We start from the raw sequence: 15,302 nt of genomic DNA, 5'->3' as shown, positions 1-15,302 counted from the left end.
ATTAGATATAGAAACAGTCTTTCTGGGCCACTGGCAAGAAAAAAAATTCAGGGCCTATTTACCCCTAGTAAAGAAAAGTCAAGGAAGAAAACCCACACCATTAATCCCATGGTTGGTGGGAATGGGGCTCAATGGTGGCTTACTAGCCTGGCATGTAGTGCTCCTGCTGCAGCTGCTCCATCAGGCAGGAGGCTCTCTTCTTGGGCTGTGGTCTGTTCCAGTTCATGTTGAATCTGCTCAAAACTAGAGGAGGAAGGCAGCTGGGACAAAGGCCTGGTGGGGCCCTGCCATGTCAGCTTTTGAGCCTCCACCAGCTAGACAATCCAGCATTACCTTTTAGCTGAGCTCATTCTCTGCTTTCCCAAGGGAAAAAGGTCAGAGAGCCCCTGGAATGGATTCTTTTTTCAACTTTTAAAAACTGCTAGAAGTTGAACTGGAAAATACACTGTGCTGAACTAGAAAAAAAACCCAGCATATTTATCCAACAGCCCCAAAACATTATTTTGGAGAAATATCATTATCTGAGTCGCAGTTCAAGAAAGAGATTCATGGCCTTGATACCAGGTAAATGTGAGCAACCTGTAAAACTCTATGTCTGACCTCTAGTGGACCCTACACAGCACTGTAGAGAAGGCTGTGATTATTCCTCTAGCTCAGATTCTGCATGGAGTTAATTTGTCAACTCCTAAACTGTTTACTGCCAGAAAAAACTATTCTCACTGGAAACTGAGGAACCCTGCAGAGAGCCTGGAATCAGCAGGAGCATGCTGCATTCAGATAATCTGAAGAATAGAAATTCATCTCCAAATGTGATGTTCCTGAAGGAAAATAAAGTGGCAGAGAACACCCTGTCCTTCACAATTGACCTCCCACTTCTAGGTTTGGGGATACCATAGGAATATTTGTGGGGAGTCATAACCTAAGGGATGAGATACTTAGACCACACTAGAGATCTCAGAAGAAAGAAAGGGGTCACAATCCCCAAAAGACAAATAACCAAGCATATTGTTGCCTGGACAAAATTCCTGGTGATTAACTAACTCGATACTCTGAACTTTCTTTTCCTGGCTGTGGCTGGGAGCCTTGCCAAATGAACAAAAACAAAACACATACACACACGCATACAGAGAGAGAGAGAGAGAGAGAGAGAGACACACACACACACACACAGACACACACACTCCTTTCTTGAACCCCCACCCCCCCCAAAAAAAACAAAGGAGAAGACTAGAGTGTTGCTGCACCTTTTTGCTCCAGGGGGAAGTTGCAGGTCATCAGTGCTGTCTCTTACTGCTCTTAGATTCAGTCAGACTATTCTGCCCTACCCTGAATTTCTTTCCCCTTCCAGGAAAGTTCTTCATCTCAAGACTCACTGTTCCTCTCCGCCTGATCGCCGCCATCATGGACACGAGTCGCGTGCAGCCCATCAAGCTATCTAGGGTAACCAAAGTGCTGGGCAGGACCGGTTCGCAGGGACAGTGCACGCAGGTCCGTGTGGAATTTATGGATGACACCAGCCGCTCCATCATCCGAAACGTCAAAGTTTCCGTTTGAGAGGGAGATGTGCTCACCCTATTGGAGTCAGAAAGAGAGGCTCGGAGGTTGCACTGACTGACCTTCCTGCTGGGTCTTGAGTATCCACCACTTGGCCCATGATGACCTGAGACTATTAAATAAAACATTTGTATTGTTTAAAAAAAAAGACTCACTGATCATACAGGTAAGTGAAACCCTCTGCATAAGTGGGCTTGACCACAAAGGCCAAGTCCCAAAGGAAGAGGGCTGTATATAAAGCCTCCAGATAGCTCTAAGTTGACCCATTAGAGTCTCCAAAGAAAACTTACCCATGCTCCTTCACAGAAAAACCTTGATAGCACCAGAGAATGAAATTGACCCACAGTCAATACCCAGCAACTTTTGACCATAATACAGTGCACATAATATGAAAATAGCCCCATATCAGTCAGTAGGAGGCTAGAGAGGTCACCCACAGTGCTTTTCTGAAATGTAGCACTCTATATAATTATGAGTATATTAATCTGTACTGACATAACCGCGTACATGATAGAGTGAGTATCAAAATATCAGCAAAGAGATATACTGCCAGGTTCTGTGTTGTGAAGCTAATGAGACAAACCAGACATTTCCTGGGAGGTTACCTGTGTTCAGTGAAAGAAAAGAGGTCTACTTTTTATTTCCAAAATTGCTCTAAATTCTTTTATTACAAAACATATTAATTACAAAATAGTAAAACTGTGGAAAACTTAAGAAAAAACACAAAGTCCTTTCTCTTTCTTACCAAATGAACCATTTAGCAATAAGATGAAACAGAAAAGGATAGGAAGCTCTATCTGTGAACAGACAGGAGATTCAAAGAGCTCTGACTAGATAGCTTAGCCAGAACAGAAATTTTCTGTTCTACCAAGCAAATGATCTACAGGCCCTTGACCTCACTCACTCACTCAAAGCTCTGTGTACTCCCTACGTGGCTCCCAGCCTAGCACCATTCCTACCGTACTGACATGTAGGTGTGCTATATGAGATTTACCCATCTCCCTCTAGGACTGCAGCTTCTACCAGAGTGGGATGGTTTGCTTGCCAATCATGTTGTGTCTTCCAAGAGGTTAACTTCCCAGAAAGACTTTTGAAGGATCACAGAAATTAACTATTGGATGGAATGTAGGTGGTCAGCTGGGTAAGTGAGTGGATGGTTACATGACTGTGTATATATGTATGTGTATGGTTGGATAGGTGGGCAGCTTGTTCCTGCTGCCTCAGCTTACCTGCTGCTGCTTTGCCCAGAGGTCGTAGATTTTCTCATGGGCCTTCTCACAGAGCCTCTTCGTCTTCTCACAGGACTCTTGCAGGAAAATCTGCTCCTCCTGCAGCTTTCTGTTTTCCTCTTTTAACATGCCCACTTTGTCCTCCAACTGTGTCCATTCACTCAGAAGCTGACTGTGGAGGGTTCTTAACCATCACAAAAAATGATGAGCTTCAGTCAACCTCCACATGCCACTCCTACCTATATATAATACAGCTGTCCCTGCAAGGTCCCATGTCCTCAGACAGACTGAGATTGGAGCCCGCATTAGCCATGCCAGTATCACCTAGGTGATGTACCTTTGAGAAATGAATTCTGTTCCCCACCCACATCGGTACTTGGTTCATGGTATTGGGAGAATATCATCAGGTATAGAGCAAACATGGTCTGAGGGAGGACAGTGGACCCAACAGGAATACGTTGCACATATGTGTCCCATAGAAACAGACTTTGTTAGCCCCTGTCAGAGTTCCAGAGATCATTCAAGGTGAAAACCATGTTTTCTATCTAGCAGCTCTGGAAGCTGACAGGACAATGTTGGGAGGGCCTCTCAAACTCCTTGCACTTAGGAGAATCAGTCTGGTAGACACAGGTATAAGGTAAAAAAAAATAGAACCACAGCCCTGATAGGAGTTAGTCCTCAGTCAGCTCCTTGCACTTGTATAAGGCCTCACTAATTTCCATTGGGAATTTCTTCAGCTCTGACATCTCCTTCTGAAGATCCATTATTAGCACCTCATGCTCAGAATTCAGCCTATGGTAGAGCATGACTGCGGGAACAGAAATCCCATGAACACAGTGATCAGAATCCCATGAACACATGAATTAAGACTGTGTCTTGGACTACCCTAACCCACTGGATGTCACAGCCTGAATCCTATGTACTATGTCCTGTTGATGTTTGTTAGACTTGCTACCCTGCCCCAGGGCCAGAGAGTCAGAGTGTCAAGAGGAGATAGACAGGGCTACATGAGCTTCCTCAGTAGGCCTGGAGGAACTAGCTCTTTTTAAGACTCCCCAGGAGTCTGTGCCACAGGTCTGGGCCTACCTGAAACCTGGTACGACATTTCTCTTGTCTTCAGAAAAGGGATTGTTTATTTTGTGATCCTGTTATCACAATGATACCCAGAACTCATAATCAGGATTTCCATGGAGGAGACAGTACATCACAATGGCTTTATAAACTCCCCAGTGAATTCCAATGAGTCACCAAGGTGAGCACAAAGAATGAGGTCACTGATATTCAAAATGGGACTTCCTTGGCCTCAGCACTTATATTACCTGAAAACTCCCAAGCAGACAAATCCTCAGTCCTGCTACTAATCTCTGACTCACAGGATCTAGAAGGACAGACACATGCGCGCGCGCGCGCGCGCGCGCACACACACACACACACACTATAAGGGAGCCCCTCAGAGAGAGTACAGAACAAACTCAGACACTACAGCACAAAGGAGATTTATTGCCCCAGATGAGCAATCATGGAATTGGGGGCCCGGCTCTGAATTAGGCAAGGGCTAGGAAGTAACAGGTGTGTTTTTTAGTAATGGGTTTTTAAGGAGACAGGGGAAGTCTGTGTTAGGATGAGTTGGTGAGACATGATTGGACAGGTAAGCCAGTATAGCCAAATAATGAATTGTGATTGCACGACCTTGGTGTTTGGCTTCAGGTATTCGTCAGTGGACAAATAAGGAAATGAACCTTCAGGACTGATTTTAAGAATGCAATTTAATGGCTTATCAAGGGAGAGGGAAGTGAAAAGGGCAAAACCTGTCACTGCCATATTTGTAATGCCTATTAGCCCTTCACACACATAAACTCATACACAATTAGAATGTCAAAGAAATCCAGGTAGGTGACACTGTCTCAGAGTACAAGGAACAAGATCAGAGAGGTGCCGGGATGAGCCCCAGGCTCTCCAGTCAAATACTGCAATGGACCAAGTAGAACCAGGTTCTGCTCCTAGAGCAACCTGCAAGAAATCACCTAGTCAAATACAGAGACTCACCATAAACTCATCACTCAGCCTCTCCCACAAGCCAACACCCCTCAAGCCCTCTTTGAAATGCATGTTGTGAGCTCACACACTACTGCCCCTATCCATAGAATGTGGATCAGGCCATAGGCTCATTTCATTTAGAGGAAGCAGAACAGCCTGTGTCCCCATCTCACTCCTACCCAGGCTTCAGTTCTGCATCTCAGATGCACTCAGGAAAATTAGTTTGTGCAGGAGGCTACCTTGGATGTACAGCCTCAGGTGACATGAGGGATGCTGGGGCTGACACAGGAGGGTCAAGACAGTCACCAGAGAACTGGACATAATGACTACCCACTGTTCAAATCTTTGTTGGTATAACTGGTCAGGATTCCATGAAGTTCATTCCTCTCATTGTTCATCATTTGAAGCATCAGTTTATTGACCTTGTTCATCTGCTGCTCCTGCTCAGTGAGGGAGGTTGAGGTTGATGCCTTTCCAGTACTCCCTGTAGGTAGATAAACATCAGCGAATTTGTCCAGTTAGATGGTACAGGGCCATGAGAGTTCATCTTGAACCCTAAGAAAAGGCCTGAGGAAGAGGAAATGCATGGAACCCACTAAAGACCCCAAAGAGCAGAACAACTACCCTCAAGGTGGGACCCATAAGCCGTGTTTCCTTTCACAATCACTGTGGCTAGATATGTGCCTCGATGTTGGGCAATATTGTTTTCAGGTGTGTGACTTTTGGTTATGATGCATTTGTTTAATTTTGTGAAGCCATATTGCTGTGCCTGTTTAAAATATCTGATGTTTCTAATAAAGAGATGAAGGGCCAATAGTGAGGCAGGAGCAGGATAGATAGGTGGGGCTAGCAGGAAAAGAGTATAAATAGAAGGAGAAATCTGAGAGAAGAAAAAGGAGCCCAGGAACAAGAGGGGTGGACTCAAGGGGCCAGCCACCAACTCACCCAGCTGCCACGGAACAAGAGTGAAAGTAAGATTTTTTTTTGTTTTTTTGAAACAGGGTTTCTCCATAGTTTTTTTTGGAGCCTATTCTAAACAAGTGCTTATAGACCAGGCTGGCCTTGAACTCACAGTGATCCGCCTGCCTCTGCCTACCAAGTGCTAGAACTCAAGGCATACACTACCACCACCCAGCTCAAAAGTAAGATTTACACAAGAGAAAGATAAAAGCCCAGAGGTAAAAGGCAGTTGGGACAATTTAAGTCAAGAAAAGATGATAAGAAACAAGTTAAGCTAAGGCCAGGCATTCATAACAAAGAATAAGCCTTTGTGTGTGATTTATTTGGAAGCCTGGTGACAGGACCCCAAGAAAGTCAAAAGAGTAAAGTATCCCACAACATATCAGTCCTTCTTATAGCCCCACTGGCCCCGGCAGATATAAGCTAGCCCAGTCATGCTGGTTTGAAAATGTCAGCTCATCTCTGATGAGAAGTAGGAAGGTTCTGGAGTCCCTAGTGCTTTACATCTCTCAGACCAGCTAAACTGTGTCTAAGTCTAACAGCAACAGAATGTCTCAGACCTGAGTGCAGGGATGGGGAGTTTTCCTCCTTGGTATGCACATCAGATATCCATGGAACCTACAGAAATCCACTGAGGATGAGGTGCAGAAAACCTGACCTTGACTACTCATTAATGACACTGTCTCCTGGTGGCATTCTTTCCCACTCAGAATTATATTAAGGAGGTCTCAGTACAGCAGCTCAGCCTTGACCATTCCTAAGTCTCTGCCAAACTAACCATCAGAAATCTTCCACAGGAAATTTGGGATCAACCTACCCCAGGACCCAGCAATACTACTCTTGGGAATATACCCAAGAGATGCCCTATCATACTTCAAAAGTATTTGTTCAACTCTGTTCATAGCAGCATTGTTTGTAATAGCCAGAACCTGGAAACAACCTAGATGCCCTTCAGTGAAAGAATGGATGCAGAAAGTATGGAATATATACATATTAGAGTACTACTCAGTAGTAAAAAACAATGACTTCTTTAATTTTGCATGCAAATGGACGGAAATAGAAAACACTATCCTGAGTGAGGTAAGCCAGACCCAAAATGAGGAACATGGGATGTACTCACTCATAATAGGTTTCTAGCTATAAATAAAGGACATTGAGCATATAATTTGTGATCCTAGAGAAGTTAAATAAGAAGGTGAACCCAAAGAAAAACATAGTTATCCTCCTTGATATTAACCTTCATCAGGCGAGGAAAGGAGACAGAGACAGAGACCCACACTGGAGCACCGGACTGAAATCCCAAGGCCCAAATGAGGAGCAGAAGGAGAGAGAGCACAAGCAAGGAACTCAGGACTGCGAGGGGTGCACCCACACACTGAGACATTGGGGATGCTCTATCGGGAACTCACCAAGGCCAGCTGGACTGGGTCTAAAAAAAGCAAGGGATAAAACCAGACTCGCTGAACATAGTGGACAATGAGGGCTACTGAGAAGTCAAAAACAATGGCATTGGGTTTTGATCCTACTGCACGTACTGGCTTTGTGGGAGCCTAGGCTGTTTGGATGCTCACCTTACTAGACCTGGAAGGAGGTGGGAGGTCCTTGGACTTCCCACAAGATGGGGAACCCTGACTGCTCTTCGGGCTACTGAGAAAGGGGAAGTTGATTGGGGGAGGGGAAGGGAAATGGGAGGTGGTGGCTGGGAGGAGGCAGAAATCTATAATAAATAAATAAATATATTAAAAAAAAGAAATCTTCCAATTTTGGTCTGCTCTTTAGGAATTCAAAGAAGCAGCATAGGCCCATTGCTTCAGATGGTCCCAGTTACCAAACCCCATTTCTAGAAGGTACAATTTGAGTCTCACATTCTTCTTAGAAAACCAAAGATCTCTCTGCCAATCAGTATGCTTAGCTTTGCCAACATGTCTCTTGGTGAACTATATAAACAATGAATGCCTCAAGGGCAGATGGCATTGCCATGACACTGGTTAATTCATAGAAGATGTCAAGGGCTCTCCAGGATACAATAGAATGTCCCAACAAGAGACTCTTAGGATCATCACCTGATAGATAGCTCTTTCCCAGTTCACCAAAACCCAAGCTGCCCTTTCCAGGAGCCTTCCCTGAGTCACAGCTGAAGCCATTCAGCATCTCTCCCTTTCAATTTAGAGGTCTTCCTGATTCACTAGAATCTACTTCATTTTAATTCACTAGTTTACCCTGTGCAGAGGTCAAGACTTACTTTTCAGACACTTCCCAGGAATAGCTCTTCAGATCCTTAAGACAACTAATCAATAAGATGAGAAATAAAGGATGTTAAGAAATTAGCTCCTGATGTTGGGAAGGAAGATCAGTTCCATGAGTTAATTTACACCTCGGGAAAGATCCATGGGACTGAAACAGTGTAAGAGGTGACTGGAGATTGTGGGTGTCCTGTCAGAACAAAGGTACATCACATAAGTAATGATGAAAAATATGTCAAAAACTTCAGAAAAATACTTTACTGCCCTCATAATGTTAGCAAAGGCATGATCAACTATTTATAGGTAAGGCAGAATATACCTAAGGGCTGGCCATCCCCAGGTGAGCCCTCAGACACCAAGAACAAATACTTGTAAAAAGAGTGATGGCCCATTTTGCACTCTACTTAGAGGAGAGTTGATTGGCTAGTGAGAGAAAAGGAATTCAGAAACTTTAGGGGTCACTGACATGCACCAATAATTGGTGGCTCCTGCCCTGCAAAAGGTTGTGATGTAAAATGTGAGAATCTCCAGCTTTGTCCAGGGGACTTTACTCTCCCTGCTTTTAGTGACACAACCAAAAGAAATCCAGTGTGGGTGAAGTGCAGGGCTGGGACTGAAGCCTCTTTAGTTCCTCTGTACTTCCTTCCTACACAGAGTAAAAGCAGAGGGCCCTCAGCACAGCAGCTGAAGCCTTGACCATCGCAGGCTCTCTGCCAAACTAACCATCAGAAATCCTCGACTCTGCGTCTGCTCTTTAGTGACTCAGAAAAGTAGAAGAGGACCATTGCTTCCCAGAAACTCCCACCTCTTGAGCCCCACTCCTGAAAGGATCAACTGAAGCCTTCCTCTTTCAGGCACCCCTCTATCCCCTGCCACTACTCACTGTGCTTTCCCAAGAACCATTTATTTCTTGATGCAGGACTCGGAGACTGAAGGTCATCTTTCTTATGCCTCTCTCTGGTGTCCCTATGCTCTCCATTCTGTCTCCCAAGAATCCTGTTCTTGTCAACACATCTGTGGGTGAACGACATAGGCACTGAATGAATGCCCCAAAGGCATTTGGTGTTGCCTTAACACTGGTGACATCACAGAGAATGCCAGGGCTCACCAGGATACAATAGAATGTTTAGATAGGGGATTGCTGACCTCATATGATACAGACATTATACCCCTGATAACTGCTTCACCCAAAAGTGACCTGAAACTAAGGTGCCATTTTCAAGGGCCTCTCTGGGACCACAGGGGAAGCCTTTAGGCACATTGTCCTTCTAAAGCCAGAAATCTAGCTCTCTGTTTCATTAGAAACATTTTATGTGAGAAGTTGAAAGCTCACTTTCCAAAGAGTGCCCAGGGTTGGGTTCCTCCCCTTTTTTCCAAGCCAGTCTCCAGACTTTCTCTACTAAACACCAAAGCATGTTCCTTGCAACTTAGGACTGATGACTCTGTCGAGTGATCTGTGTTATTTCAGATGGTGAAACTCTAATCAAATAAATGAGATTATCAACTTTTTTTTTTGGTTTTTTGAGACAGGGTTTCTCTGTGGTTTTGGAGCCTGCCCTGGAACTAGCTCTTGTAGACCAGGCTGGTCTCGAACTCACAGAGATCCGCCTGTCTCTGCCTCCCGAGTGCTGGGATTAAAGGCATGCGCCACCACCGTCCGGCTAAATAGAGTCTTATAGAGACCAACAAGTTGAGGATACTGGAATTTAGGAGCAAGGCTTATGCCTAAACTGTTATAAAAACTCTTTAAGAACATATAGGGCAGTTTGGGGAGGTAAAGAAACCAGAAGAGAGAGGTGATATAAATAAAGAGGGGAAGAGAATGGAAATTCTCTCATTCTCTTCATGTATGCTTGCATACATAAATCCAGAGATGAGGGCAGTGTTCTAGATGAAAAAGTGTGAAGAATTGCTCGAAGATACCAGTGATTAGAAAGAGGTCTGGAGTCAGCTGTATCCTTGAAACTTCAGAGAGTTTGGCCTTTCCAACTGCTAATTGTGAGACATCACACTTCCATGAGCAGATACACAGCCCAGGAGATATAGTTATCTACCTAGCAAAATGTGCACAGAAAACACTTCTGCATGTCCCTGTCCCTCATCTCACTGATGTCCCATACCAGAAGAGGCACCATGGTCTTGCAAATGCCCTGAGATCCAGTTGATAGGAGACAGCACCTGCCCTCCACAATGTTCATCTCAGCCCACCTTTAGCACTTGGATGTGTTCAGAAATGAACTGAGAGATTAGACTTTGCATAGCTGACTCAAAGTTCAAGCTTGAGACTTCCCCTCTGTGAATCTCAGCTTTACCATTCGCTACAGCTCTGGAGGCGAGTGTCTCACTGGTCAGCTGATTTCTTCTCCCTCCTTTCACATGCTTCAGGTGACCCAGGGAACAGCCTCCTCAGGCCTACTTATAGCTGCACAGAGTACAGTTTGGCTTCCAAGCCCTCAAGTCTGGCCTCAGAAGCCATGAGAATAGTGGCACAGTTCAACATGACTAGTTTCTGAGACACAGGCTGGCCTGCAATGTGCAGTGCAGTCAGTCTTGCATTTCCTTGGTTCAGTTTCCTAAGTGCTGAGATCACAGGTATGCATTACTATGTCCAGCTCCTTTTTTGTACTCCTAAATGTTCAAATCTCCAGAAAGATCCAAAATCTAAAATGCTTGTGATCCCAGTCATTTTCCACAGGGTATTCTTGACTTTGGAAATCCAGAAGCCAGTGTTTTTTGAGTGGCTGCTTCATTCCAATCCTGAGGCCCAGATCTAAAAAGCAATGTGTGTGAGACAGAGTGTCCCATGGTGTGATGTCTCCAGACAATAGAGCTGACTCAGGCTTCCGTGTTTGGCAGATGAAACAAACTTAGAGTTGGACACTATGTCACTTATAATGCCACCATCACTGTGTCCTTGGATGGCTCCTACCACAAGTCCTTCATCTGATCTTTCTTCCTAGTTTATAAATCAACTGCCTTTCAAAGCAGACTAGGAGCCTCAGTTAGTCTGAGGTAGGAGGGGTAGAAGCCTAAGACCAGTCTGCGCTCCATAGAAAGACATAGTTTGCTTTGTTTCTTTGGTTGGTTGGTTGAGTTTGCTTCTTTCTTGAGATGTCGGATGATTTTCTGCTCTCTATGGGGCCCTGAGACTGCCATAATACTCAGTTGTCTCACCAATTTAAAAATCAACAGGCAGGACATTGATGCCTTCCAGGTGACTCTGCTCCTGGGGCCCAGTGACAGGTGGACTGTTCAACTTCTAGAAAGGTCCACAAAGATATCTGTTCTGTGCATGGAACCTGACTGCCTCCTAGTGTTCTTTGACTTTATTTTGCAGCCCATGAGACACAGGAAATATTCCAGAACCGGGGCATTCACAGGGCCTGTGCTATACCTCCCATCTGCAGCCAGAGCCTACCTGCTTGTCATAGGTCTGATCTCTGCCACTGTAAGCAACATTGGCACCTGCAGATACCACTGCTTGGGACCTTGCTCCTCCCAGATGCTCCATTAATCCCCACAATGTCCCTATCTGATACAAGTGGCACTCTAGCTCCTTTTCACTTTTGTGGAGTCTCAGGATCTGATCCTCTTTCTTTGGCTTCTCATGTCCACACTGGATGCTCAGTTACCAAACTAGCCCAGCTGGCCTGTGCCTCACATTTTCCTCATGTTGGTCCTATCACATTGTTCCTTGTATTCCTGAATCCTTCCACTTGTGTCTGGCTCTGATATCTTCCATGATTCCGCACCTCCCCATCTCAAAAACAGATCATGAGATGTGGGTTTGTGGGTCACTCCAGTCCTCAGATATTTAAGACAAGTCCTTTTTTGTTATAGTGGATGGCTTGCAATTCTGAAGGCCCTGCTTCATTCAGGCCAGTAGCATTCCATCCAAGTACTTACAGCCAAAAATGGTGCTGAGCATATCAGTCCTGTCCAGAGTGTGTGACTTTGGGAATGCACCTTTGCATGACACCCCAGGTGATTGTGTCATTCACCTCCCTCATGACCACGTTCTCATGAAAGTAGCCCAATACCAGACCCTGAGGATACTGGAGAGGTGTTAATTGATTGGAAAGGAAGTTGTGTGAGACACAAGTCTGTCATTCCACTGTTGGGGTTAACAACATAGGATAACTAGGAGTTCCAGAACAACCTGGACTACAGAAACTCTGGTTCAAAGAAGACAGGCAGACCAGGATAGGGGCTCAGTTGGTGGAGGACTTTCCTAGGGTAGACAAAGCTACAAGATCCATTTCAGCACCATATCAACATGCCTTGACATCCAGGTAGAAAGAAATATCAGAGCTTGAAGGTTAGCCTTAGTTGCATGGTGAGTTGGAGGCCAGACTGAGCTGTTCACTCACATCCTGCTAGATTAGGGTTTATCAGGCAATGAACAATAGTGTGGGTCTTTTCCACTTCCACCCCAAATAGGATTCATATTCCCCAACTTTGACCACCTTGTGCTGGATTCTGCTGTTCCCCAACTCCAGCACACACTCTGAGGCTAACCCTGTTCCCAAGAACAGGATGGTGGTATGGTCCTTCCAGCAAGACTCATTTTTTGACATTTCTGGACTTGAACCTAAGGTATTCAGCATGCATACGGCACTGAACTACATAACCTCAGCCATGTGTACTTCCCTTCTGAAGCTCAGTTTCTCCTGTTTTTCTTTTCCTCTTCTCCCCACCCTTTTCAGAAAACTTTGTGTATGTGCATGTGGAGGAGAGGTCTATGTCATGTCTCCTATAGCACTCTGCACCTTATTTTTGAGACAGGATCCCTCTCTGAACCTGGAGTTCACTGATGGGTTATGTGCACGGACTAGTGAACCCCCGGGACTCTCTTTTCTTTGCTTGTCAGCTGGGGTTTACAAGTGTGCTCTGCTGTGCCCAGGTTTTCTACATGGATGCTGGTGATTTGAACTCAGGCCTTCATACTTGCACAGTAATATTCCCGAAGCAGCCCTCTCCCCACCAATTTCGTGAACTGTTTCTCATCACATAGTGCAGGCTACCCTAGAAATGACAATCTTCCTGCCTCAGCCTCCAAGTCATGGGATGACAGGCGTGCCCACTCCCTTTTCCAAATGGTTGATACCCACTGGGCATTGCCTGTAACAACTCCCATAGTATCTTGGATACCAAGGAAACCCAGGTAGTGTGGGGGTCCTCAGAAGAAGCCTGGCCACCTTCCTCTAAAATCACACCTGAAGCTTTGAGGACAGGTAACAAGTGACTCCAAGGGTCCTCATACCCTGCCTTACAGCAGGCATTCAGTATCAAATCTATCTCCATTTGATCCCCAGATTCACACGGATGTCTTATTTCTGGACCTCATTTTAGTCCAAACCATGCAAGGAGATGGGATAATGAAAGGGTGGGCCTAAGAAGACTTGGAGTAGTCTGGGAAGCAAAAATTATTGATGTGTCCCTTAGATTTTTAGGTTCATACATTTATGTATTTATATGTGAAACAGGCTCTCAATATGTAGCTCTGGCTGTCTTGGGACTCATTAGGTAAATCAGGCTATTCTTGAACTCACAGAGATACCCCCCAACTTCTGCTTCTTGGAGTACGGGTATGAAAGGCTTGCATGACCATTATAGCTTGTGTGTGTCTGTGTGCCCATGTGTATACACAAATGCCAAGGTGCCACACATGGAGGCCATAGGAAAACTTGTGGGAATTCATTCTCTTTCCACCATGTGTCTTGCAGATTGAACTCATGAGCAGTAAGGCTTGGTGGCAAGCACCTTTAGCTGTAGTGTCATCTTGCTAGCCCTTGTTGGCCTGCTCTGACATAGCCAGGTCACATTGGGTGGGCTTTTTATCCTTCCAGCCACAGATAGGAAAAAGGAGCAGCTTAAGAAATGACTAAGAGCACACATGTAAGAGAGATGTGGAGAAGGACTGGATACTCATCCAAACAGGAGTTGCGTGACTAGATAGTAGAAAGTGGCCACTTGGTATACAGATGTTTCCTGAGCCAGATGGGGTGAGGGGTGAGGTGGGGATAGGGTAGGTTCATAGGGCTAAAACTCAGAATGCTCTTCTCCATCCTTGACCCAGTTATTTGTAAGGAATTTTGGAGAAAGAGGGACCTGGGCCAGATAAGCAGATATCCCAAGGACACACAGGAGCCCTTCCATGAGCTCCATAGAGAGCAAACAGAGTCCAGTGGATATGTGGGTGTGAAAGTTCTGCTGTAGAGTCAGGAATTGTGATGCCTCCAGAAGTTCTTCTATTGTTTTGGCTATCCTGGGTTTTTTGTTTTTCTATATGAAGTTGAGTACCATTCCTTCAAGGTCTGTGAAGAAATTTGCTGGAATTTTGATGGGCATTTCATTGAATCTGTAGATTGTTTTTGATTTATTTATACTATGTTAATTCTGCCTACCCAGGAGCATGGGCAATCTTTCCACTTTCTGGTGTCTTTTTAAATTTCTTTCTTCAAAGATTTAAAGTTCTTATCATAGAAGTCTTGCATTTATTTGCTTAGAGTTACTCCAAGATATTTTATGCTATGAATACTGTCATTTTTTATTTAGCATTACAATATTCTCTATTCTCTAGAAAGAATACTGAAGAAATGCTCTTAATTTCAATATTCTCTTATTTTTTTGCTTATTCCTGTAAGGGTTATATTTTTAAGGTTCATAACTATGATATGCTTATATAAACTATTTAAGACTCCACTTGCATATGGGAAGAAGAAAAAAGATCTTTGAATAAAATTAATTTCAACTATGAAACAAATTTCTTGAATAATTTACAGATTTTTTTCCTGTATTTTCTTTGTTAGTAAAGATGAAAATTAAAGAAACAAATGTATTTCATGGAGATGAAAGATAGAAATATAAGACAGCATGAAGAATTCATAAAAGCAAGGAAAGAGTACAAGTAAAAGTCCAAAAATAAAAAAAACAAGCATAAGAAGACTGATGCATATGACTAAATGAGTAAAGGCAGAACCAAGTGTTTCATTTCTAGACTAGTCTGAAATTTAGAAGATAACCAAATCATATTTTTATATGTCCTGACAAGATACATATAAAAATTGAGGGCACAAAGTGATTGGAAATCCTCTGTGTTAGACAAATGTCATCAATTAGGACTACATATTTTATGAGACGCCAAGGTTATTGCTTTAAAACTTGTACTCCGAGGCAAATTTACTAGATAAATTTCCACAAAGTTGGCAGTAAAGGATAAATACTTTCATTTTCCATACTTCTTCGCTTTGGGAATCCTGGAAATGTGGTGGTGGAG

General features: G+C 44.1%; 1 pseudogene; it reads left to right on the top strand.

Annotated features, from left to right (window-relative positions):
• The first annotated feature begins 1,401 nt into the window (after positions 1–1,401).
• On the top strand, positions 1,402–1,611 carry LOC130869167 (40S ribosomal protein S28-like; annotated as a pseudogene).
• Positions 1,612–15,302: the final 13,691 nt, after the last annotated feature.

This window comes from Chionomys nivalis, unplaced genomic scaffold, assembly GCF_950005125.1.
Source record: "Chionomys nivalis unplaced genomic scaffold, mChiNiv1.1 scaffold_108, whole genome shotgun sequence".
NCBI lineage: Eukaryota > Metazoa > Chordata > Mammalia > Rodentia > Cricetidae > Chionomys > Chionomys nivalis.
Note: the sequence above shows the minus strand (reverse complement) of the source record. Positions and strands in the feature narration are given on the sequence as shown.